A 23,755-nucleotide genomic window follows, 5' to 3' on the forward strand; every position below is an offset into this window, starting at 1 on the left:
CATAGTAGGTGAGGCCACCTGGGCGAGGCACTGGTCAACTTCCCCAGTTGTATCCCCCGACCCAGAATCTGAAGCTCCAGGACACTGCCCTTGAGCCGGTACAGGTGGGATCCCTTGCTGATTCCGAGGGAAGATCCGACCATGGAGGGTAAACAGATTCAGAGAGAGCAGAAAGAAAGTACATTTTTCCGAATTGTTCAGAAATTGTCCTTAAAGTACAGTATATGTGAAACCTTGTATCAATACGAAAACTCATGCCCCGGGTGAGAATCGAACTCACGACGTTAAGATTATGAGACTTACGCGCTGCCTACTGCGCTACCGAGGCTTCGAGTGTGCTTTGCACAACTATTAGGATTAACGGGGTTTAACATCTTGCGTTATGGGATGACAAGTGAGCTGTAATTTTAAAGCTTGGAAATGGAAACGGTGCGCCTCTGTAGTGGAGTTGTTAGTATAATTATTTACCACCTCCGGTACTGCCACGAAATTTGAAACGTGGTACGAAGACTGTAACGGATCCCCTCAGCCTCGGGCGATCAACTGGGTAGAGATGGGTTCGATTCCCACCTCGGGCATCCTCGAAGTGGTTTTCCGTGGTTTCCTACTTCTCCTCCTCGCAAATGCAGGGATGGTAGCTAACTTAAGGCCACGACCACTTCCTCCCCTCTTCCTTGTCCATTCGTTCCAATCTCCCCATCCCCCCACAAGGCCCCTGTTCAGCATAGCAGAGGAGGCCGACTGCCAAGGTACTGGTCCTCCTCCCCAAAGTGTCACGCTCCAGGACACTGCCCTTGAGGTGGTAGAGGAGGGATCCCTCGGTGAGTCCGAGGGAAAAACCAACCCTGGAGGGTAAACGGGTTAAGGAAGAAAGAAAGAAAGAAAGAAAGAAAGAGAGAAACATTGTCCGCCTCTGTGGTGTAGTGGTTAGTGTGATTAGCTGCTACCCCCGGAGGCCCGGGATCGATTCCCGCCACTGCCGTGAAATTTAGGCGGTGGTACAAGCTCTGGAACGGGGTCCACTCAGCCTAGGGAGATCAACTTAGTAGAGGTGGGTTCGATTCCCTCCTGAGCAATCCTGGAAGTGGTTTTTGCGTGGTTTCCCACTTCTCCTTCACGGCCGCTTCCTTGCCTCTTCCGTGTTTATCCCCTCCATTATTCCCATTCCCCACACCAGGCACCTGTTCAGCCGCCTGGGCGAGATACTGGCCCTGCTCCCCAGTTGTATCCCCGATCCAAAGTCTGTTTACCCTCCATGGTTGATTAGGGTTGGTTTTTTCCCTCGGACTCAGCGAGGGTTCCCACCTCTACTGCCTCAAGGGCAATGTCCTGGAGCGTGACACTTTGGGGAGGAGGACCAGTACCTTGGCAGTCGGCCTCCTCTGCTATGCTGAACAGGGGCCTTGTGGGGGGATGGGGAGATTTGAACGAATGGACAAGGAAGAGGGGAGGAAGTGGTCGTGGCATAGCAGGTGGGGCCGACTGGGCGAGGCACTGCGAGGAAGAATCAAACTCTGGACGTTAAACGGATCAAGAAAGAAAGAAAGAAAGAAAGAAAGAAAGAAAGAAAGAAAGAAAGATTAAGCTTAGTCAAAACTGGTACGGTACTTACGTCTCTGTGTACCGATCTGATCTACTGATTTGGTATGTATATCGCCCCTTATTACGTACGTAAGATTTCAATGTATTTCGGCCGAAGGCTTATACAAAATCTAAAAGTAGACCTACATCTAGAGTTCCAAGAAAGAAGCCATATTGCTAGCAAGCATTTTCCTGAACTGTTCAGAAATTTTCCTCAAAATAGTATGTATATTGAAAACATATTTAAATACGAAAACTCATACTCCGGGTGAGTATCGAACTCACGACCTTAACATTATGAGACTTACGCGCTGCCGACTGCGCTGCCGAGGCTTCGAGCTCGCCTTGCACAACTATTAGGGTTAACAGGATTTAACATCTTGCGTTATGAGATGAAAAGGTAAGGGTTTTTCTGCCCGAAGGCAGGTCCGAACCTCCGCAGAAGTGTTCCTGAGCCGGAGTTTACGTGCAGTAGGGTGGCCAGTTCCTTTCCGCTCCTCCATTCCCTTACCTCCCACCAACTGTGCGTGGCAACCCATCCAACTCCTGACCTCGCCCAATGTTGCTTAACTTCGGAGATCTCACGGGATCCGGTGATGAGATGAAAAGTTAGCTGTAATTTGAAAGCTTGGAAATGAAAAAGCTACGCCTCTGTGGTGGAGTAGTTAGTATAAGTAGCTACCATCTCCGGAGGCCCGGGTTCGATTCCCAGCTCTACCACGAAATTTGAAACGTGGTACGAGGACTACAGGGATCCACTCAGCCTCGGGAGGTCAACTGAGTAGAGGTTGGTTCGATTCCCACCTCAGCCATTCTGGAAGTGGATTTCCGTGGTTTCCCTCTTCTCCTCCAGGCAAATGTGGGGATGGTACCTAACTTAAGGACACGGCCGGTTCCTTCCTTCCTCCTTGCCATCCCTTCCAATCTTTCCATCCCCCACCTAGGCCCCTGTTCAACATAGCAGGTGAAGCCGCCGGGAAAGGTATTGGTCATCCTCCCCAGTTGTATCCCCCGGCCCAGAGTCTGAAGCTCCAGGACACTGCATTTGAGGCGGTAGAGGTAGGATCCCTCGCTGAGTCCGAGGGAAAACCAACCCTGGAGAGTAAAGAGATTAAGAAGAAGAAAATTTTAATGTATTTCGGCCGAGGCTTATACAAAATCTAAAGTAGGCCTACATCTAAAGTTTCAAGAAAGAAGCCATATTACTAGCAAGTATTTCTTCCGAACTGTTCAGAAATTTTCCTTAAAATATTGTGTATATATAAGCATATTTCAATAACAAAACACATGCCCCGGGTGAGGATCGAACTCATAAACCTAAGATTATGAGACTTGTGCGCTGCCTTCTGCGCTACCGAGGCTTCGAGTTCGTTTTGCACAACTATTAGGATTAACCGGATTTAACATCGTGCGTTATGAGAAGACAAGTGAGCTGTGATTTCAAAGCTTGGAAATGAAAAAGGTACTCCTCTGTGATGGAGTGGTTAGTACAATTAGCTACCATCTCCGGAGGCCTGGGTTCGATTCCCGGCTCTGCCACGAAACTTGAAACGTGGTACGAGGAATGTAACGGGATCCACTCAGCCTCGGGAAGTCAGCCGAGTAGAAGGTTTTCGATTCCCACCTCGGCCATCCCTCGAAGTGGTTTTCCGTGGTTTCGCAATTCTCCTGCATGCAAATGCAGGGATGGTACTTAACTCACGGCCACGACCACTTCCTTCCCTCTTCCTTGTATATTCGTTACAATCTCCCCATCCCCCACAAGGCTCTTGTTCAGCATAGTGGGTGAGGCCGCCTGACGAGATACTGGTCCTCCTCACCAAAGTGTCAGGCTCAAGTGCACTGCCCTTGGGGCGGTAGAGGTGGGATTCCTCGATGAGTCCGAGGGGAAAACCAACCCTGGGGGGGGGGTAAACAGGTTAAGAAAGAACGAAAGAAAGAAACCATGTCTGCCTCAGTGGTGTAGTGGTTGGCGTGATTAGCTGCCACCCCCGGAGGTCCGGGTTCGATTCCCGGCTCTGCCACGAAATTTGAAAAGTGGTACGAGGGCTGGAACGGGGTCCACTCAGCCTCGGGAGGTCAACTGAGTAGAGGTGGGTTCGATTCCCACCTCAGACATCCTGGAAGTGGTTTTCCGTGGTTTCCCACTTCTCCTCCAGGCGAATGCCGGGATGGTACCTAACTTAAGGCCACGGCCTCTTCCTTCCCTCTTCCTTGCCTATCCCTTCCAATCTTCCCATCCTCCACAAGGCCCCTGTTCAGCATAGTAGGTGAGGCCACCTGGGCGTGGCACTGGTCAACCTCCCCAGTTGTATCCCCCGACCCAGAATCTGAAGCTCCAGGACACTGCCCTTGAGCCGGTACAGGTGGGATCCCTTGCTGATTCCGAGGGAAGATCCGACCATGGAGGGTAAACAGATTCAGAGAGAGAAGAAAGAAAGTACATTTTTCCGAATTGTTCAGAAATTGTCCTTAAAATACAGTATATGTGAAACCTTGTATCAATACGAAAACTCATGCCCCGGGTGAGAATCGAACTCACGACGTTAAGATTATGAGACTTACGCGCTGCCTACTGCGCTACCGAGGCTTCGAGTGTGCTTTGCACAACTATTAGGATTAACGGGGTTTAACATCTTGCGTTATGGGATGACAAGTGAGCTGTAATTTTAAAGCTTGGAAATGGAAACGGTGCGCCTCTGTAGTGGAGTTGTTAGTATAATTATTTACCACCTCCGGTACTGCCACGAAATTTGAAACGTGGTACGAAGACTGTAACGGATCCCCTCAGCCTCGGGCGATCAACTGGGTAGAGATGGGTTCGATTCCCACCTCGGGCATCCTCGAAGTGGTTTTCCGTGGTTTCCTACTTCTCCTCCTCGCAAATGCAGGGATGGTAGCTAACTTAAGGCCACGACCACTTCCTCCCCTCTTCCTTGTCCATTCGTTCCAATCTCCCCATCCCCCCACAAGGCCCCTGTTCAGCATAGCAGAGGAGGCCGACTGCCAAGGTACTGGTCCTCCTCCCCAAAGTGTCACGCTCCAGGACACTGCCCTTGAGGTGGTAGAGGAGGGATCCCTCGGTGAGTCCGAGGGAAAAACCAACCCTGGAGGGTAAACGGGTTAAGGAAGAAAGAAAGAAAGAAAGAAAGAAAGAGAGAAACATTGTCCGCCTCTGTGGTGTAGTGGTTAGTGTGATTAGCTGCTACCCCCGGAGGCCCGGGATCGATTCCCGCCACTGCCGTGAAATTTAGGCGGTGGTACAAGCTCTGGAACGGGGTCCACTCAGCCTAGGGAGATCAACTTAGTAGAGGTGGGTTCGATTCCCTCCTGAGCAATCCTGGAAGTGGTTTTTGCGTGGTTTCCCACTTCTCCTTCACGGCCGCTTCCTTGCCTCTTCCGTGTTTATCCCCTCCATTATTCCCATTCCCCACACCAGGCACCTGTTCAGCCGCCTGGGCGAGATACTGGCCCTGCTCCCCAGTTGTATCCCCAATCCAAAGTCTGTTTACCCTCCATGGTTGATGAGGGTTGGTTTTTCCCTCGGACTCAGCGAGGGTTCCCACCTCTACTGCCTCAAGGGCAATGTCCTGGAGCGTGAGACATTGGGTCGGGGTATACAACTGGGGAGCATGACCAGTACCTCGCCCAGTCAGCCTCACCTGCTATGCTGATCAGGGGTCTTGGTGGAGGATGGGAAGATTGGAAGGGATAGACAAGGAAGAGGGAAGGAAGCGGCCGTGGCCTTAAGTTAGATACCATACCGGCATTTGCGTGGAGGAGAAGTGGGAAACCACGGAAAACCACTTCCAGGATGACTGAGGTGGGAATCGAACCCACCTCTACTCAGTTGACCTCCCGAGGCTGAGTGGACCCCGTTCCAGCCCTCGAACCACTTTTCAAATTTCGAGGCAGAGCCGGGAATCGACCCCGGGCCTCCGGGGGTGCGGGGGAGACCGACCCCATACCGTTCAACGCCGGAGTCAGACAGGGGTGCCCACCGGGGTGGAGGTATGGTGACTGGGCCTGCCACGCAGACTGGGGACCGTCCCCGCACGGCTCACATCCAGGCCCTCACCCAGTTCGCCCTCGAAGCTCCTCATGCTGTCCATACCGCACACTCAACAGTCGCTCCCGTGCACACCACACGCACGCTCGCACTAGTACATGAAACGACCAAATATGGTTGATTTTAACATGTTTTAAAATAAATGTTAAGTTTATTAAACTAAAAAATTAGAAGAAAAGACCACGAATGAAGTGTAACATTATTGGGAGTTGCACAACACTGCAACAAAACCACGCGCATCCCGCGCAATTAGAAAAATACCCAGGAGGATGGCAGCAATAAAACGAAATGTTACTGTTGAAGAATATGTTGAATTGGAAGGTTTCAGCGATGGCGATGAAGACGACGTAGCCTGTATTTCTTGTAATACTTTTTATTCTTCACAATTCGTGAATATTGGACTATCGGAATGATTCGCCGAAAGAGGGGCAGTAGCCTTTCAGTAGTTGCAAGGGCGGCAGTCTGAATGATTGACAAATGGATAATAATGTTATTGGCTTTACGTCCTACTACAACTTTTCTGGCTTTCTGAGACGGTGAGGTGCCGGAATATTGCCCCGCAGGAGTTTACGTGCCAGAAAATCTCTCGACACAGGGCTGACGTATTTGAGCACCTTCAAATACCATCGGGCGAAGCCAGCATTGAACCTACCGAGTTGGCATCAGAAGGCCAGCGCCTCAAACGTCTGAGTCACTGAGTCCAGCTATATGATTGACTGATATGGCCTTATAATAATACGTAATATGGCTTAGCTGTGTTGATTCTACTACGCGGCTGAAAGCAACGGGAAACTACAACCGGTACAAACTCCCAAGGACATTAATTTCTCTCTGAATGAATGATGTACTGATGATGGCCTCCTCCCGGCTGAAATATTCCGGAGATAAAATAGTCCCCCATTCGGATCTCTGGGTGGGGACTACACGAGAGGGGGCAATCAACAGGAAGATGGATACTGATATTCTGCGAGTCGGAGCGTGGAATTTTAGAAGTTTGAATCGTTATGGTAGGTTAGAGAATCTGAAAATGGAGATGGGTGGATTAACGTTATATGCAGTTGGTACAAGTGAAGTGCGTTGGCAGGAAGAGCTGGATTTTATGTCAGGCAGCTACAGACTTATCAACACAAAATCAAACAGAGGAAATGCAGGAGTTGATTTCATAATAAATAAGAAAATATGTCAGAGGCTACGACGACCAGCTTAGTGAAGAGATTATTGCCGCCAAGATATACACCAACCCAATGCCCACCACAACTCTGCAGGTCTATATGCTTATTAGATCAGCAGATGATCAAGAAATCGAAACAATATACGAGGGGATAGAAGATTTAATACAAAATGTAAAAGGAGCCAAGAATCTAATCGTGATGGGAGACAGGAATGCAGTGGTAGGCCAAGGAAGAGGAAGTAATACAGCAAGAGAATTCGGATTGGGACAAAGGAATGGAAGAAGAAATCGGCTGGTTGAATTCTGCACCGATCATAATTTAGTCCTTGCTCATAATTCGTTCAAACACTATAAACGACGGCTGTAACCGTGGACGAGACCTGAATACACTGCAGGGTATCAAATAATCTTAATTTTGACTAGGCAGGGTTTCAGAAACAAGGTTTTGGATTGCAAAACTTTCCCAGGACTCTGACCACAACTTGTTAGTCATGAAATACCGTCCGAAGTTGAAGAAATTTAAGAGAGAAAGGAATGTAAGAAGAAGGGATCTAGACAAGTTGAAATAAAAGATTGTGAGGGATTGTTTCAAGGAACATGTTGCTCAAGGACTAAATCAAAAGGCTGAAGAAAACGCATTAGAGGAAGAATGGACCGTCTTGAAGAATGAGGTCAATATGGCTGGTGAATAAAGGTTGGGGTGAAAGGAAAGATCAACTAAGAATAAATGGATAACTCACGAGATACTAGATGTGATTGATGAAGGATGAAATTGCAAGGATGCAAAAAATGAGGAGAGCAGAAAAGAATACCGGCGATTAGATAGAAAGTGCAGGACAGCTAAGGAAGAATGGCTGAAAGAGAAATGCAAGGTGGTTGAAGGTTTTATGATCCAATGAAGGTTAGATGCTGCATACAGGAAAATCAATGAAACGTTTGGAGAAAGGAAAACTAGGTGTATAAATATTAAGAGCTCAGTTGGAAAACCACTTCTACGGAAAGAAGACACGGCAGAAAGATGGCAGGAACATATCCAACAGTTGTATCAAGGTAAAGACGTAGATGATATTGTTCTGGAACAAGAAGAAGCTATTGATGTTCATACAATCGGTGACCCAATTTTGATATCACAATTCGACAGAACTTTCAGAGACCTAAATAGGAGCAAAGCACCTGGAATTGATGCTATTCCCTCTGAATTACTGACTGCCTTCGGAGAAGCCAGCACGGCGACCGGCGTTATTCCATTTAGTGTGAAAGAAGATTGATACAGGAGATGTGCCATCCGATTTTCGGCAGAATGTTGTTGTACCTATTCCCAAGAAAGCCGAAGCTGACAAGTGTGAAAACTACCGCACCCTTGGTTTAATATCTCACGTCTGCAAAATTTGAACATGTATTACTTACAGAAGAATGGAAAGACAAGTTGAAACTGAGTTGGGAGGAGAACAATTTAGCTTCAGAGGAAAAGTAGGAACATGTGAAGCAATCCTGACGTTACGTCTGACCTTGGAGAACCGAATTATGGCGTTCTCAGATCCAGAAAGGGCATTTGATAATGTTGATTGGAACAAGCTATTTGAGATTCTGAAGATGATCGGGATGAGATAGCGAGAACGAAGAATTATTTACAATCTGCACAAAAATCATTATCCAGTGATAAGAATCGAGGGCTTTTAAAAAGAAGCAGCAATCTAGAAAGGAGTGAGGCAAGGTTACAGTTTGTCCACCCCCTTCTTCTTTTGAATGTTGGTATAGAACAGGCGGTAGAGGAAACCAATGAGGAATTTGTAAAGGGAATCACAATTCAAGGAGAGAAAATCAAAATCCTGATATTTGCCTGCAATGTAGTTATTTTATCTGAGACTGCAGAAGATGTGGAGAAATTGCTTAATAGTATGGACAGAGTCTTGGGGAAGGAATACAAGTTGAAAATAAATAAGTTCAAAACACACATAATGGAGTGCAGTCGAACGAAGTCAGGTGATGCAGGAAATATTAGATTAGGAATTGAAGTCTTAAAGGAAGTATATGAATATTGATACTTGGGTAGTATAATAACTAATGATGGCAGAAGTAAGGAGGACCTAAAATGCAGACTAGCACAAGCAAGGAAGGTCGTTCTTAAGAAAAGAAATTTGCTCATTTCGAATACCGGTAGTGAAAATGGAAGACTCCCTAGGCCTCCATTCACTGAACCATCGGGGTCGAAAAAGAACACGTGTTGACCAAGGAAGGTCAGATAGGAGAGATAAAAGTTAGGAGCCTGACACAAGTAAGGGCAAGTAATGTCTGGACCCACCTAAGGGCCCCGTGGTGGTCAACCAACGCTCTCAAGTTAAGAGCCCCTGAGGCCCCTTTTAGTCACCTCTTACGATGGGCACAGTATACCGTGGGTATTTTTCTACCTCCCCCACCCACAGGGGAAGCATTTGAAGTCCGTAAACTCAAACAAAAAGGAACCGAACTGAGAAACACTTCTAATAACAGTTAGAATATGCATTGTACTGATTGCAGTATCGTGGAACCATTGCTATCTGCTTTAATTCGTACCGACACAGACAGGCCTCAGGGCGGCGATAGCATAGGGCAGAGCTAGGACTGGAAAGGTAGTGACCGCGGCCTTAATTAAGCTACAGCCTGGTGTGAAAATGGGAAACCACGGGAAACCATCTTCAGGGCTGCCGAGAGTGGGGTTCGAACCCACTATCTCCCGAATACTGGATACTCGCCGCACTTAAGCGACTGCAGCTATCGAGCTCGGTGCCTAGTTTCTACGATGCCAGTTAGTGGGACAATATTGTTGGTGACAGTGGTCCTTTAATTATTGCGAGGAAATCGCTGGCCAGTCCAGTTGAACGACAACCCGTTCACACAAGCAAGCTATCACTACAGCAGCAGATGACAAGAAATGGCTAAGTGCGCAACGTCTGTAGTAGTGAGGAATTAAATTTATTTTGTAATTATATGTGCTGAAAATGCATTGCTGAGTCATGTAAAGTTTAGAACTCTAGCACACAGAATCAATGAATTAATTTTATCGGTAAACTCAGGAAGTGGCGCTTGACGAGCATTTTTGTCTTTGTACTGGTCTTCGTGCTGGTCCCACAAACACCGCCATTCCCTGTACAGCTCAACGAATTTTAAGTTAATATCGTCACCCTAGTTTGGAACCATGATTACCCGAACAGCATATAAATAATTTAAAAATTAAGGTATTTAAATTATGAAGATCACTCAGGCGGCTGAACCTCTTGGTTGGCACAAGCGAACAGGCACAAAATAAATGTACAGCTACTGGCCTGTCACGTTCACTGTCCCCGCAGTACTGAGCGCCGATTGTTGGAGGTTGCAGCTGGGCCCAGTTGGTTGTCCTCAGTCTACTCCTGGAGACGATCGATTGGCTGGACAATTGTGAGGGCAATCGCCCAGACAACTGGACCGAAGTGTTCACACGTAGCTAAACCTGTCCACTGTCTTCTGATAAATGTCTCCTAAACTGGCATCGATCGTGTGAACTAGCCATAAGCTTCCATAATTTCAGTTGACTGGTTACTTTTAGGTCGTTAACCTCATTAGCAGTTCGGCCCACCGATGAGTGAAGGTACTGAATAAATAAAAGACTACTGAATTGGACTCGCAAATCTATTCTTGTCGAGGTTAGAAGAACGTTAGACATGGCGAAAAGAGGTGAAATAGGGGAAGGAAGAGGGGGAAATCAAGAGACAAAATTGGGGCAAATAATCGTTTATACGAAGGGGAGTTAGGGATTGGAACTTACCAACGGAGATGTTCAAGAAATTTCCAGTTAATTTGAAATAATTCAAGAAAAGGCTAGAAAAACAACGGATAGGGAATCTAAAACCTGGGTGACTGCCCTAAATGCAGATCAGCATTGATTGATTGATTGATTGATTGATTGATTGATTGATTGATTGATTGATTGATTGATTGATTGATTGATTGATTGATTGATTGATTGATTGATTGATTGATTGATTGATTGATTGATTGATTGAGAAGAAACAATGCCAGATAGAGCTGATAAATGCCTTTTCAAAAAACACAATCCCTTCGAGTTCAGTCTCTGACTGTGAGCAAGTAGCCTCACAATCACAAACTGACATTTGCAAGAAAATTATGAGTTGGGACCATCCAACTTACCTTTTTTCTTTCTCTTTTCTGTATTTTATAAAATACTTTCTTCAGTAGATCTCGTTCACGTGCCTGAGGCAAAGTTCTATTTTATTTAAGATAACTACAGTCGAAATTGGTTATAACGACACATAGTGTTCCGCCAAATAACGGTCGTTGTAGGCTAAAGTTTCAAAAACCCGTTATAACAACTCCTAGGGTTCCACCAAATAACGGTCTTTATAGGCGATAGTTTCAAAAATCGGTTATAAAGATTCCTAGGGTTCCACCAAATAACGGTCGTTATAGGCGTTAGTTTCAAAAACCGGTTATAACGACTCCTAGGGTTCCGCCAAATAACGGTCGTTATAGGCGATAGTTTAAAAAATCGGTTATAAAGACTCCTAGGGTTCCGCCAAATAACGGTCGTTATAGGCGTTAGTTTCAAAAACCGGTTATAACGACTCCTAGGGTTCCGCCAAATAACGGTCGTTATAGGCGATAGTTGCAAAAAACGTTTATGAAGAATCTTAGGGTTCCGCCAAAAAAGGTCGTTATAGGCGATAGTTTCAAAACCGGTTATAGCGAAATCTAATGGACCGCCAATTAACGGTCGTTATAGGCGATAATTGAAAAAGTCGGTTATAGCGATTTCTAAGGGAACACCAATTAACGGTCGTTACAGGCATAGTTAATAAATCGGCTATAAGACTCCTAGAGTCCTCCAATTAACAGTCGTTATAGGCGATAGTTGCAAAAACCGGTTATAACTACTCTTAGGGGACCGCCGATTAACAGTCGTTATAGGTGATAGTTGCACAAACCGGTTATAATGACTCCTAAGGGACCACCAATTAACAGTCGTTATAGGCGATAGTTGAACAAACCAATTATAGTGACTTCTGAGGGACCACCAATTAACGGTCGTTATATGCGATAGTTGCACAAACCGGTTATAATGACTCCTAAGGGACCACCAATTAACAGTCGTTATAGGCGATAGTTGAACAAACCAGTTATAGTAACTTCTGAGGGACGGCCAATTAACAGTCGTTATAGGCGATAGTCACACAAACCTGTTATAAAGATTCCTGGGTGACCGCAAATTAACGGTCGTTTTAGGTGACAGTCGCACAAACAGGTTATAACGACTCCTAGAGGACAGCCAATTAACGCTCGTTACAGGTGATAGTACACAAACAGGTTATAACGACTCCTAACGGACCGCCAATAAACGGTCGTTATAGGCGATAGCGTCACAACCCGGTTATAAAGACTCCTTCAGGACCGCTAATTAACGGTTGTTATAGGCGATAGTGATACAAACCGGTTATAACAACTCCTAAGGGACCGCCAATTCACGCTCGTTATAGGCGATAGTGACACAAACCGGTTATATCGACTCCTAAGGGACGCCAATTAACGGTCGTTATAGGCGATAGTCACACAAACCGGTTATATCGACTCCTAAGGGGCCGTCAATTAACGGTCGTTATAGGCGATGATACAAACCGGTTATAACGACTCCTCAGGTACCGCCAACAAAAAAAACTGTTAAAATTAGTCTTTTGCCTTTCATTACATGTAATTAATAGTTTTACCATAAGCTTCGAATTGTGATATAATGCTAATTTATATATTTTGTCATCTATAAGCACTCAGTTTTCATAAATTGTGAGCAGTTGCAATGGCATTAAGAACAGACTATGACAACATTATCATCAATTTTTCAGAAAGTAGGCCCAATTTAGGGTACCAAAGCGTCAACAAAGTGATGAAATGATCTAAGAAGTGTGAACAGTTAAAATTAAATGATGACATGTAGGCTAAGGCCTAACACATCATTAGGCCTATTATAATAAGTATTAAAACTAGCAATTTAGGCTACATTTCTAGTAACAGGAATAAACGCGTATATTAGAGAACTGCCTTAGTAGTGTAACGGTTTATGTAATTAACTGCCATCCTGCCATTCCCGGTACTGCGGAAATTTAACAGTGGTAGGGCCTATGTGATCGAAATGATACATGCAGCTCACATCTATTACGGGTGTGCCTGAAAAAGAAAGAGCCCTACCGCCACGGGATGACGACACGAGAATACTGTTATAATGTAACACATTTTATTACAATTCGCTTTCGTCGCACCGACACAGATAGATCTTATGGCGACGATAGGAGAGGAAAGAGCTAGGAGTGGAAAGGAAACGACCGTGGCCTTAATTTATTAAAGGATATCCCCAGCTTTGCCTGGTGTTAAAAAGGGAAACCAAGGATTGCCGACAGTGTGTTCGAACCCACTATCTCCCGAATGGAAACTGATAACTACGTGACCCAGGACCCGCAGCTGCTTGTTCGGTGATATATATTTCACGTTATAATAATAATAAGAAGTTGAATAAGTTATACAAATTTTACCTTATTATTTTCTTTCTTTCTTTCTTTCCTAATCCGTTTGCCGTCCGGGGTTACTTTTCCCCTCGGAATCAGCTAGGAATCCCACCTCTACCGCCTCAAAGTTAATATCTTCGAGCGTGAGACTTGGGTCTGGGGGATAAAACTGGGGAGGAAGACCAGTACCTCGTCCAGACGGCCTCACCTGCTATGCTGAACAAGGGCCTTGTCGGGGTATGAGAAGATTGGAAGAGGTAGACTAGGAAGAGGAAAGAAGCGGCCGTGGTCTTAAGTTAGATACCAATCTGGCATTTGCCTGGAGGAGAAGTAAAAAACCACGGAAAACCACTTCGAGAATGGCTGAGGCGGGAATCGAACACCCTTTTTCCCCAGATAATTATTTATTTTTATTTTTATCTAGCAAAGGTTATACTAACCCCACACAGCTGCGAATGTTCTGTGGGCTGCCACCACGTCGGCAATTTTGAACCCACTTGCCCCCCAGTTCTTATCATTCTGGAATATAAATAACGTAGTCCATTTACACGAACGATTTCTACGATTTGGAGCGACAGAATAACCCTTGACAACTTAATCTCACTGCACTGTATAACACACAGTGGAGGCCTTCGTTCCCAATATGGTCGCTGCCGCAAAGAATTCTGGGAGCGTGACCTATATACTGTAGACCTTGAGGTTGTGGTGAGAGAGAAGCGACACCTATTCTGCTGAATATAAAGAACCTGTGGGAACTGGACGTTTTAAGGGTAGAAGATCCTATCTCTGAGACTAGATTTTCTTGAAACCGTACAGATGAAAGAAGATGGTAGATACGAAGTTCGACCTCTATGGCTGAAAGATCATCTGCCTTTGGAGCCAGCAAAAAAGTTGCTAGAAATTACGAAGAGAAAACTTGAAAGCAATGGGCACTTAGAAGAATATGATAAAGTGCTTCAAGGCTGGTTAGATGAAGGGATAACAGAAGAAATTCCGGGTGATCAAATTGGAACCTGTGAGCATTATCTCCCTCATCGAACTCTCATCAAGAATTCTGCAACATCACCTGTGAGACCAGTCGTTGATGCTTCTGCGAGAAGAAGCAAAAATTCGATTGTCTAGAAAAAGATCTCAATATCATCAAACGCATTCCTTCCCTCCTTCTACATTTCCAAAAGAAGTCAATTGGGATTATTGCTGATATTCGTAAAACGTTTCTACAAATTTCAATAGCACCAGAAGATAGAGGTTTTTTAGATTCATGTGGGGCAAAGAAGAAGTGAAAACATATAGGCAGAATCGAGTAGATTTCAGAGTGACATCGAGCCCTTTTCTTTACTGGCATCTGTGACTGAGCACATTTTAATTCAAGCCTTGCTAGATGCTCAAGATGAAAATAAAGTGGCAGTTGATATTATTAGACAGCTAATGGGCAATTTTTATGTTGATAATTGTGTGACAAGTAATTATCTCTCTCTTGCGCGCGGCTGTGAGCTTGCATCCGGGAGATAGTGGGTTCGAATCCCACTGTTGGCAGCCCTGAAGATGGTTTTCCGTGGTTTCCCATTTTCACACCAGGCAAATGCTGGGGCTGTACCTTAATTAAGGCCACGGCCGCTTCCTTCCAACTCCTAGGCCTTTTCTATCCTATCGTCGCTGTAAGACCTATCTGTGTCAGTGCGACGTAAAGCCACTAACAATAATAATAATAATTATTATTATTATTATTATTATTATTATTATTATTATTATTATTATTATTATTATTATTTTTGCTATTTGCTTTACGTCGCACTGACACAGATAGGTCTTATGGCGACGATGGGATAGGAAAGGCCTAAGAATTGGAAGGAAGCGGCCGTGGCCTTAATTATGGTACAGCCCCGGCATTTGCCTGGTGTGAAAATGGGAAACCACGGAAAACCATCTTCAAGGCTGCCGACAGTGGGACTCGAACTCACTATCTCCCGATTACTGGATACTGGCCGCACTTAAGCAACTGCAGCTATCGAGCTCGGTATTATTATTATTATTATTATTATTATTATTATTATTATTATTATTATTATTATTATTATTATTATTATTATTATTATTATTATTATTATTATCTCAATTAAGGAGCAGCTGGAACTATTTGTCAGAACTGATCAAGATGTTTTTTCCCAACACAAGTTTGAGCTCAGAGGTTGGGAGAAGACCGATACATTGCATCAAGATGATTTTAAGTTGTCACCCGTACTTGGAATAATGTAGAATCGCAAGTAGAATGATCTTCGTTTTAACTGTGAGCCCCTGGGAAATATTTCACGGAGAAGAGAACTAAAAGGATGGTGCTGACTACTGTCCATCGGATTTATGATCCAATTGGATTTTTGGTAGCCTTTATAATAATTTATTGCAGCCAGATGGCCATATAATGGGATACAACAATAGGTTTCAAGGTTACAAAGTAAGCATGAAATATTGTCACACAACATACTGCGATTTACAGATGCTCGAGGCGGTTTAGTCTTTGCTATAGTCAACTATGCTCTTTTCCCTTTTAGTACACAGTGTTATGTGGTATTTGTCGCACGGATTCTCACACAGAGAACATACACATTCTTTGTTCCCAAAGGTTTTCTTTCTTTCTTTCTTAACCTGGTTACGCTCCAGGGTCGATTTTCCCTCGGACTCAGCGAGGGATCCCGCCTCTGCCGCCTCAAGAGCAGTATCCTGGAGCGTGAGACATTGGGTCGGGGGATACAACTGGGGAGAATGACTAATACCTCGCGCAGGCGGCCTCACCTGCTATGCTGAACAGGGGCCTTGGTGGGGGATGGGAAGACTGGAAGGGATAGACAAGGAGGAAGGAAGGAAGGAAGGAACCGGCCGTGGTCTTAAGTTAGGTACCATCCCGGCATTTGCCTGGAGGAGAAATGGGAAACTACGGAAAACCACTTCCAGGATGGCTGCGGGGGGAATCAAACCCAACTCTACTCAGTTTACCTCCCGAGGCTGAGTGGACCCCGTTCCAACCCTCGTAACACTTTTCAAATTTCGTGGCAGAGCCGGAAATCAAACACGGGGGTGGCAGCTAATCACACTGACCACTACACCACAGAGGCGGACTCCAAATGTTTTACTGTAGAAAATATACGGAGTCTCTTGGGATACGGGTCACTCCATGTGAGATTTGTGCTGGACAAAGCGGAGACGGGACAGGTTTTTCTCCGGGTACTCCGGTTTTCCCTGTCATCTTTCATTCCAGCAACACTCTCCATTATCATTTCATAGCATTTATCACTCATTAATAAATCACCTTGGGAGTGGCGACCTCATTGTAATAACAGCCTATATATGTTTCATTCATTACATCCCTGACCCGGTCAATGACTGGAAAACAGGTTGTAGGTTTTCATTTTCTTGGGATACGGAAGTGCCTTTGGAAATGAAAACCACATTTGGGAAATGGGTTCGTGAACTTAAGCGTTTTAATTTGTACTTGTGAGTTGTCTGCTTTTGCAAGTGAATGATTCATATCGAATATCGTCCGGAACGAATAAAGCATATAGATGAGTATTTCAAAGGAGTGTGTACATTTTTAACGCTATTTACGAGGAGTAGCACATTCACAACGACTCAGCAACGGCGCTGATTTTACACAGATTAAGGCACTATACACATTTGTAGTCATTTTACACAGATACATCACTTAGATTGTCACAGCACGAACGTTTCTCCACTAGAGAGGCGGGTCCCAGGTGAAACTGAGATATTGAGGGATTACGACTGATGTAACGATGACAGACACTGAGCCTCGAGTTTGTCATATTCTTCCTGCACAACGAGAAAATGTGAGATAATAGTTAACAGATCTGGAAACAGCGAGAAAAAATATAACACCTACAGGATTTAAATTCTTTGAGAAGACTTGAGTCAGTTGACAAATAATGTTCACAATGCTAATCAGACTGAGCAGCATCTTCTATCATTTTCTAGCTTCTCGTACTAGGAAAATTATCGTATTGATTATTATTATTATTAGTGTACCGCCTGGTACACCTCTACGCCGCACATTTAAATTTTCCGTCTTAAAGTACTCCTCTATAGAAGAAAATCTGAACTTTAACTACCGTATCAACTCATAAGTTTTCTCAGAAGATGTCACTTCCATAAATTTTGTGATTACGAAGTTTTCTGTACTGTGTGGAGTTCAACTTGTTTTGTTTTCTATTGATCAAGAAGTGTGGACATGCTCTGATAGATATCTCTACATAAAACAATGACCATGCACCTGGTGCGAAGTGGAAGAACTTTCTTCTTCTTCTATCGATTTTGGCCAGCTGTGGACCACGTAAATAACTCCTCATGATTTCAACTTTCTTTGGCGCCAGTACTCCTTCATCCTCCTGCTTGCTGCTTCTTTTCTTTCAGCCGTCCATTGTTGTTTCTTCTTGGTCGCTGTTTCTGGCTCTAGGAAACCCTTAAATGTGTGTAACTTGTTTCTGAAGGTGGTTCTATTGTGGATGTCTTGATGTGAGATGTTCATTTCTTGCAAATCGTCCTTCGTGTTAACAAACCATTTTTCATAAGAGCTGCCTTTCCTATTGGGCTTATTGAAGTGGTTAAAGATTTTCTTGGCAAGTCTGTCATCAGGCATTCTTGAAGTATGTCCAAAAAATTTAACTCTTCGCTTTCGAATGACATCTGAAATCCTACTGCATGTTTTATATATTTCTTTGTTACTGTGTAATCGATATGTGTCAGTACATTTCTTTGGACCGAGGATTTTTCTTAGAATTTTTCTTTCCTTCTTCTCAATTTCTTCAATGCCTTTCCTAGTTGTTAAAGGCCCACCCCAGTGCTGTACTAACCCTCTTTCTTTTCCGTGCCACTGGTGTGTCAGAATGTGAAAGCTCCATACCTAAAAAAAAAAAAGGACGTGAAATTGCTTGTAAATATTATATACGGAAGATAATAACTATGTCAATAACTACTCCAATAACCTCTATTGGCTTTCCTAAGAGCAATGAATGTAGAAAGCAGATATCAGAAGGGTGGTACTCCTTAAACAACAATCTACGATCTGCGGGCAGCAACACTCTAGGCTTCATTCGCCGTAACCGCGCTAAGCGATTCCCGCAAAAAATATAGGTCAGACAACAATCGGGACTCAGGGTGACCCGAAGCGATATGAATAGAAAATGAAAAAAAACTTCCTTCGGGTCACCGATGGGCCGATCAAAACTAGCAATATGCCTCGATCCTTTGCTTCAATTGGAACACTATGTTGCCATTAGTTAACGGAAATTCGTAACTAGGACGTACTTACTTACTTCGCAATTCTGGGAAGTACGCACCGACGGATAAGAGTAAAATGTTTCGGGTCACATGGTGACCCGAACCGCACGGAACGTGTTAATCCCAGGCATTCTGAAGCATACAAGCACTCTGGTTGAATTACTGCCGGATAGTGGTGTAGTTTTGTCCTAATAGAGATCGCTTTCTTGTTGTATGTGTTTTTTGTAAGGTGGAATGCTAGCTCCATTTTTTTGGCTCTCTCGCGGTTTGCTTCTTTATCAAGCCCATTAGGTTGTATAATCTCACCAAGGTATTTGAATTTAACAACTTTATCTATCTTATCATTGTTTGTTGTTACTATGTATCTTGGGGCTTCTTTAATGTTGGTTATGAAATGTGTCTTTTCAAATGATATCTGCAGGCCAGTTTTCATTGCTACCTCTTTTAAAGTGTTAACTTGTATTACCGCCGATTCAGTATGTTCTGATAACAGTACAAGATCGTCAGCAAATGCTAAGTAGTTGATAGTGATGTTCTCTTTCTTGTATCCTATCCTTATTTGGTCTTTAATGCCTTTTTCTGCGAGTTCTTTTTCCCACTCTTTGATTACTTTATCCAGGACACAATTGAACAGCAGTGGGGATAGGCAATCTCCTTGTCTAACGCCTGTCTTGATTTCAAAGGGTTCAGATATCTCTCCCATAAACTTAACCTTTAAGTATGTGTTTGTTAAGGTCTCCTTTATTGGCTGTAATGTCTTGTTATCTGTACCCATTTCTCTAAGGATGTTAAACAATGTGCTCCTATCAACTCCTATCAACTGAATCATATGTTTTTCGAAAGTCAACAAAAACTGCTACATACTTCTTGCCCCTGGCAACTCTGTCCTTCAGTATTGCCTTGAGGTTCCAAATTTGTTCCACACATGATCGTCCCTTCCGAAAGCCTCCCTGGTATTCGCCGATTTTGTGTTCAACTTGTTGTTCTAATCTTGATAGCAATGCCATAGATAGTATCTTGTATGTCTCTTGAAGGACAGAGATGCCTCTGTAATTGCTGACATCTCTTCTGCCCCCTTTCTTGTGTAGTGGGTGTATTAAGGCTAATTCCCAATCATCAGGAATCTTACAAATGTTCCAGATTTCTTGCATTAACTGGCATCGGTTCTTGATCATTTGGGGGTTCACATGTTTCCATAGTTCACTCGTTATTGAGTCTTCACCAGCTGCTTAGTTGTTCTTAAGCTTCTTGATTAGATTTGTGATTTCTGTTTCATCTGGCGGTGTGGAGTCTGGGTTCTGCTGCATATGTTCTGTGGCGAGCTTCTCCTCTGGAAATGGGCAGTTAAGTAGCTGTTTAAAGTATTCTGCTAACAGTTGGCAATTTTCTTCATTGTTTGTTGCGATGGTGCCATCCTCTTTCTTGAAACACAAGCTCGGTGGTTGGTATTTAAAAAAAGGCTCCTCTTAAATGTCTTGTAAAAGTCCCTCGTGTTATTATTTTGGAAGTTTTGTTCTATTGCAGCCATTTTTTCTTTCTCGAATTTTCTTTTTTCTCCTCTTATGAATTTTGCGGTTGATTTTCTTTGTTCTTTGAAGCTGTTATAATCTTCCTCTTTCTTTGATGAGTACCACTTCTTCCATCTTTGTAGTCTGAGTGCTATTGCATGTTCACATCTTTCATTCCACCATGGATGTTTTCGTGATTTCTTGAGTAATGCTGTTTCTTTGGCTGCTCCTATCATGGTCTGCTGCATTTGCTTCCATTCAGTTGTTTCAATGTTCGTCAGTTCTTGGTACTTGTTGCTGTTCTGTTTTAGCTTTTGAGTGTCGAATCTTAGTACTCTGTTGTTTGTGCGTTTCTTCTTGCTGCTGGGAATAAACTTTATCTTTATGATTGTTAAATAGTGATCTGTTTCTATGTTGGCTCATTTCTTAACTTTAACATTCATGATTTCTTTTTGACTTCTATGGGAGATTGCAACGTGATCAATTTGATATTCTTCTAATAGTTTGTTTGGTGATGCCCACGTCGTTTGTTTCCTAGGAAGCTTCTTGAAATGAGTGGACATCAGTTTCAAATTAAAGTTCTTACAGAACTCCGTAAGTCTTTGCCCATTTCTGTTGGTTCTTCTATGAGCTGGGAAATTCCCCACTATTCTCTTGTAGACTTTTTCTCGTCCTACCTGTGCGTTGAAATCTCCAAGTAGTATTTTCACATGATTATCACGAATTTTTGATGTCACCAATTCTAATTCTTCCCAAAAGTCATCTACCTTTTGTGGGTTAGTTCGATTGTCATCATTAATTGGCGCATGAGCATTTATGAGGGTGTATATTTTCTTTGCACACTTAATGGTTAGTAGTGAGAGCTTTCCATTTGGAGACTGGAAGTCTATAACCGAATTTAGAATCTTTTTATTGATTACAAATGCTGTTCCTAAGTGTGGCATATTCTTCATGATCCTTATGCCAACCTTGCCTTTCAGAATTCTATAGTTGCTTGATTCCATCGCGATGTCGTCCGTGAATCTTGTTTCTAGAAGTGCCATGATCAGAATATTTTGCTGGTCCATTACGTATGTAAGTTGTTTAAGTTTTCCTGTTTTTAGGAGTGAATTTATGTTCAGCGTGCCAAAAAAGTGTTTCCGTTTAGGTCTTAATTTTGGTGTATTCAGTTTGGATGCGTGTGATGGCAATGGGTTTCCTAGATGCTCCGACTCATCTATGCATGGTGGTTTGGGCTCTCCAGAATCCGATGGCCCAAGTGCACTGCTTGTAGCAGTGGTGGATTTCCTCTTGAGGCTGCCACCTGGAGTAGTTTCCGTAAGAAATGTTTCCATCGTGCGAGTTAATGGGAGTTGTCGGGGGAGCCGACCGGGGTCAGCTCAAGATATCACTAAAGTTGTAAGCCTTAGGGTTGCTCCTTTCCAGCAGATGTGCCTGTATTGTAGCTCAACTGTAGGTGATAGATTATTCTTCACCTTCAACACCTTTGAGGTTATGTATTCTATTTCTGTGAAAGCTGTTGGTCGCCTTCTTCGTCTGTAACCCAGACAGGCGCCCTTACAGGGTGCTATCATCCGGAGCCAGATGAACCCTGGTTTTTTTACGAGGTGTTACCTTCCTCATCACATGCGAGATGAAACCCCGGGCTTGGGACCGGCACTGGCGGAGTTTGGAAGAACTTTATTTGAAGAAATTTTGTATTCATAAGTTTATTCTTTACTAAATTTCGTCTTTCATTTGTGGGTTGGCAATATAAATCTTTTCCTTCCGCCAGTTTTAAATTTAGCCAATCCAGAATTTCTGTAATTAATTTTTGACCAATCGTGTCTTTCTTCTTAAATTTTGATGTGTAACTTTTAGCCAGCCAATAAACGCCTGTGGGTGTGTCTTAATTATTCATGAAAGGTCTCGAATCTTCCACGATGGTATAAAAACTGCTGTTTTTCTTGTCTCTCGGTCACTTCTTCAACATCTAGCTCAGTGTATGGACGTGTAGCAGGGGGCGGGTAGCGCCTCTTCCTTCGGGCAGCAGTTCTTCAACAAGGTAATGGCCGTTTAACATCTTTATTTTCTTGCTAGCTCACCAGTTTAACCTTCGGGGAAGGTCCGAAAACTTTTGATGTAACCTATCTGTCCAAAAATGTAACTTTTGCTGTTTTGATGTAAAGTTTTCATATAACTTTAACTGTAAATTGGGGATAGAGAGTGTTTTACCCTCTCGAGCTCCCCTTCATTTTGCCTTGAGGTGCCTACGTTTTGGTGACCTTCTCTTCCTTAATGTGTTAAAATTTTTCTTATACAAGTCACCTCCCTAGGTTGGGAATAGCCCCTGCGTCATCGGCCTAGTGCCTCTTAGGTTTTAAAATGTATATTTAGGAGTGCTAATTCACGCCTCCATTCTTTTTGCATTTAGGGCCATTTAAGTTAACCAATTATTTTTCTATTAAGGCGCAGTAGGCTGGGTACAAGATACCCCTGTTTTCTTGTAAGTTGTGCCTTGAGGGCAATTTTTGGTAAAATCTGTTATGGCCTTTAGTAGGCTCAGAAAAACTGAGAGCGGGTCAGCTCGTTATTTGTGGTAAAAGCGCCTCTAGGAGGTCTGATATGGTTTTTGGAGCTAATGCTCCTCGTATGAAGGAGTATTCTGCCCTTTGAACAAATGTGTGTCTTGGTAAAGTTGGGCTAGTAGTTCAAGGATTGTGGAATTGGGACTCGAAGCCCAGAACTTGTTAAGACCCCGAAACTTGTGTTTTCGTTAGTAAAATTATACCTTGTACCTGATTATTGGATAGCTGTTAACTTGTTGTACTTGTTAAGCTTTCAAATTCTATTAAAAAAATTGTTAAATCTTGCTATGTTCGAAAATATAACCTTTATTGAAATTTTAATTCATCTTTCGGCCTTGTAGTTAGACCCATTCCAGCCCGCACCTTCTTTCACCTCTGCATTCCACGGGTATCCCCGTAACAATTATTATTATTATTATTATTATTATTATTATTATTATTATTATTATTATTATTATTATTATTATTATTATTATTATTCGTCGTTATCTGTGTACCCTCCAGGGTCGGTTTTTCCCTCAGACTCAGCGAAGGATCCCACCTCTACCGCCTCAAGGGCAGTGTCCTGGAGCTTCAGACTCTGGGTCGGGGGATACAACTGGAGAGGATGACCAGTACCTCGCCCAGCCGGCCTCCCCTGCTATGCTGAACAGGGGCCTTGTTGGGGGAATGGGGGACTGGAAGGGGTAGACAAGGGAGAGGGAAGGAAGAGGTTGTGGCCTTAACTTAGGTGCCATCCCTGAATTTGCCTGGAGGAGAAGTGGGAGACTACGAAAAACCACTTCGAGGCTGGCCGAGATGGGAATCGAAAACCTTCTACTCAGCTGATCTCCCGAGACTGAGTGGACCCCGTTCCAGTCCTCGTACCACGTTTCCAATTTCGTGGCAGAGCCGAAAATCGAACCCGGGCCTCCGGAGATTGCAGCTAATCACACTAACCACATCGCCTCTTCCATTTCCAAGCTTTAAAATTACAGCTCACGTGTAATCTGATAACGCATGATGTTAGATCTGGTTAACACTCTGTAGTTGTGCATAGCAAGCCCGTA

The 23,755-nt window shown here is 43.8% G+C and overlaps 2 non-coding genes across 2 annotated transcripts; both read right to left on the reverse strand.

Moving 5' to 3' along the window:
- Positions 1 to 255: 255 nt before the first annotated feature.
- On the reverse strand, positions 256 to 328 carry TRNAM-CAU (transfer RNA methionine (anticodon CAU)). Its single transcript has one exon. It is a non-coding gene; the product is annotated as a tRNA-Met (tRNA).
- Positions 329 to 4,098: 3,770 nt separating this feature from the next.
- On the reverse strand, positions 4,099 to 4,171 carry TRNAM-CAU (transfer RNA methionine (anticodon CAU)). The gene has a single exon. It is a non-coding gene; the product is annotated as a tRNA-Met (tRNA).
- Positions 4,172 to 23,755: the final 19,584 nt, after the last annotated feature.

This window comes from Anabrus simplex, chromosome 7, assembly GCF_040414725.1.
Source record: "Anabrus simplex isolate iqAnaSimp1 chromosome 7, ASM4041472v1, whole genome shotgun sequence".
Taxonomy (NCBI): Eukaryota; Metazoa; Arthropoda; class Insecta; order Orthoptera; family Tettigoniidae; genus Anabrus; species Anabrus simplex.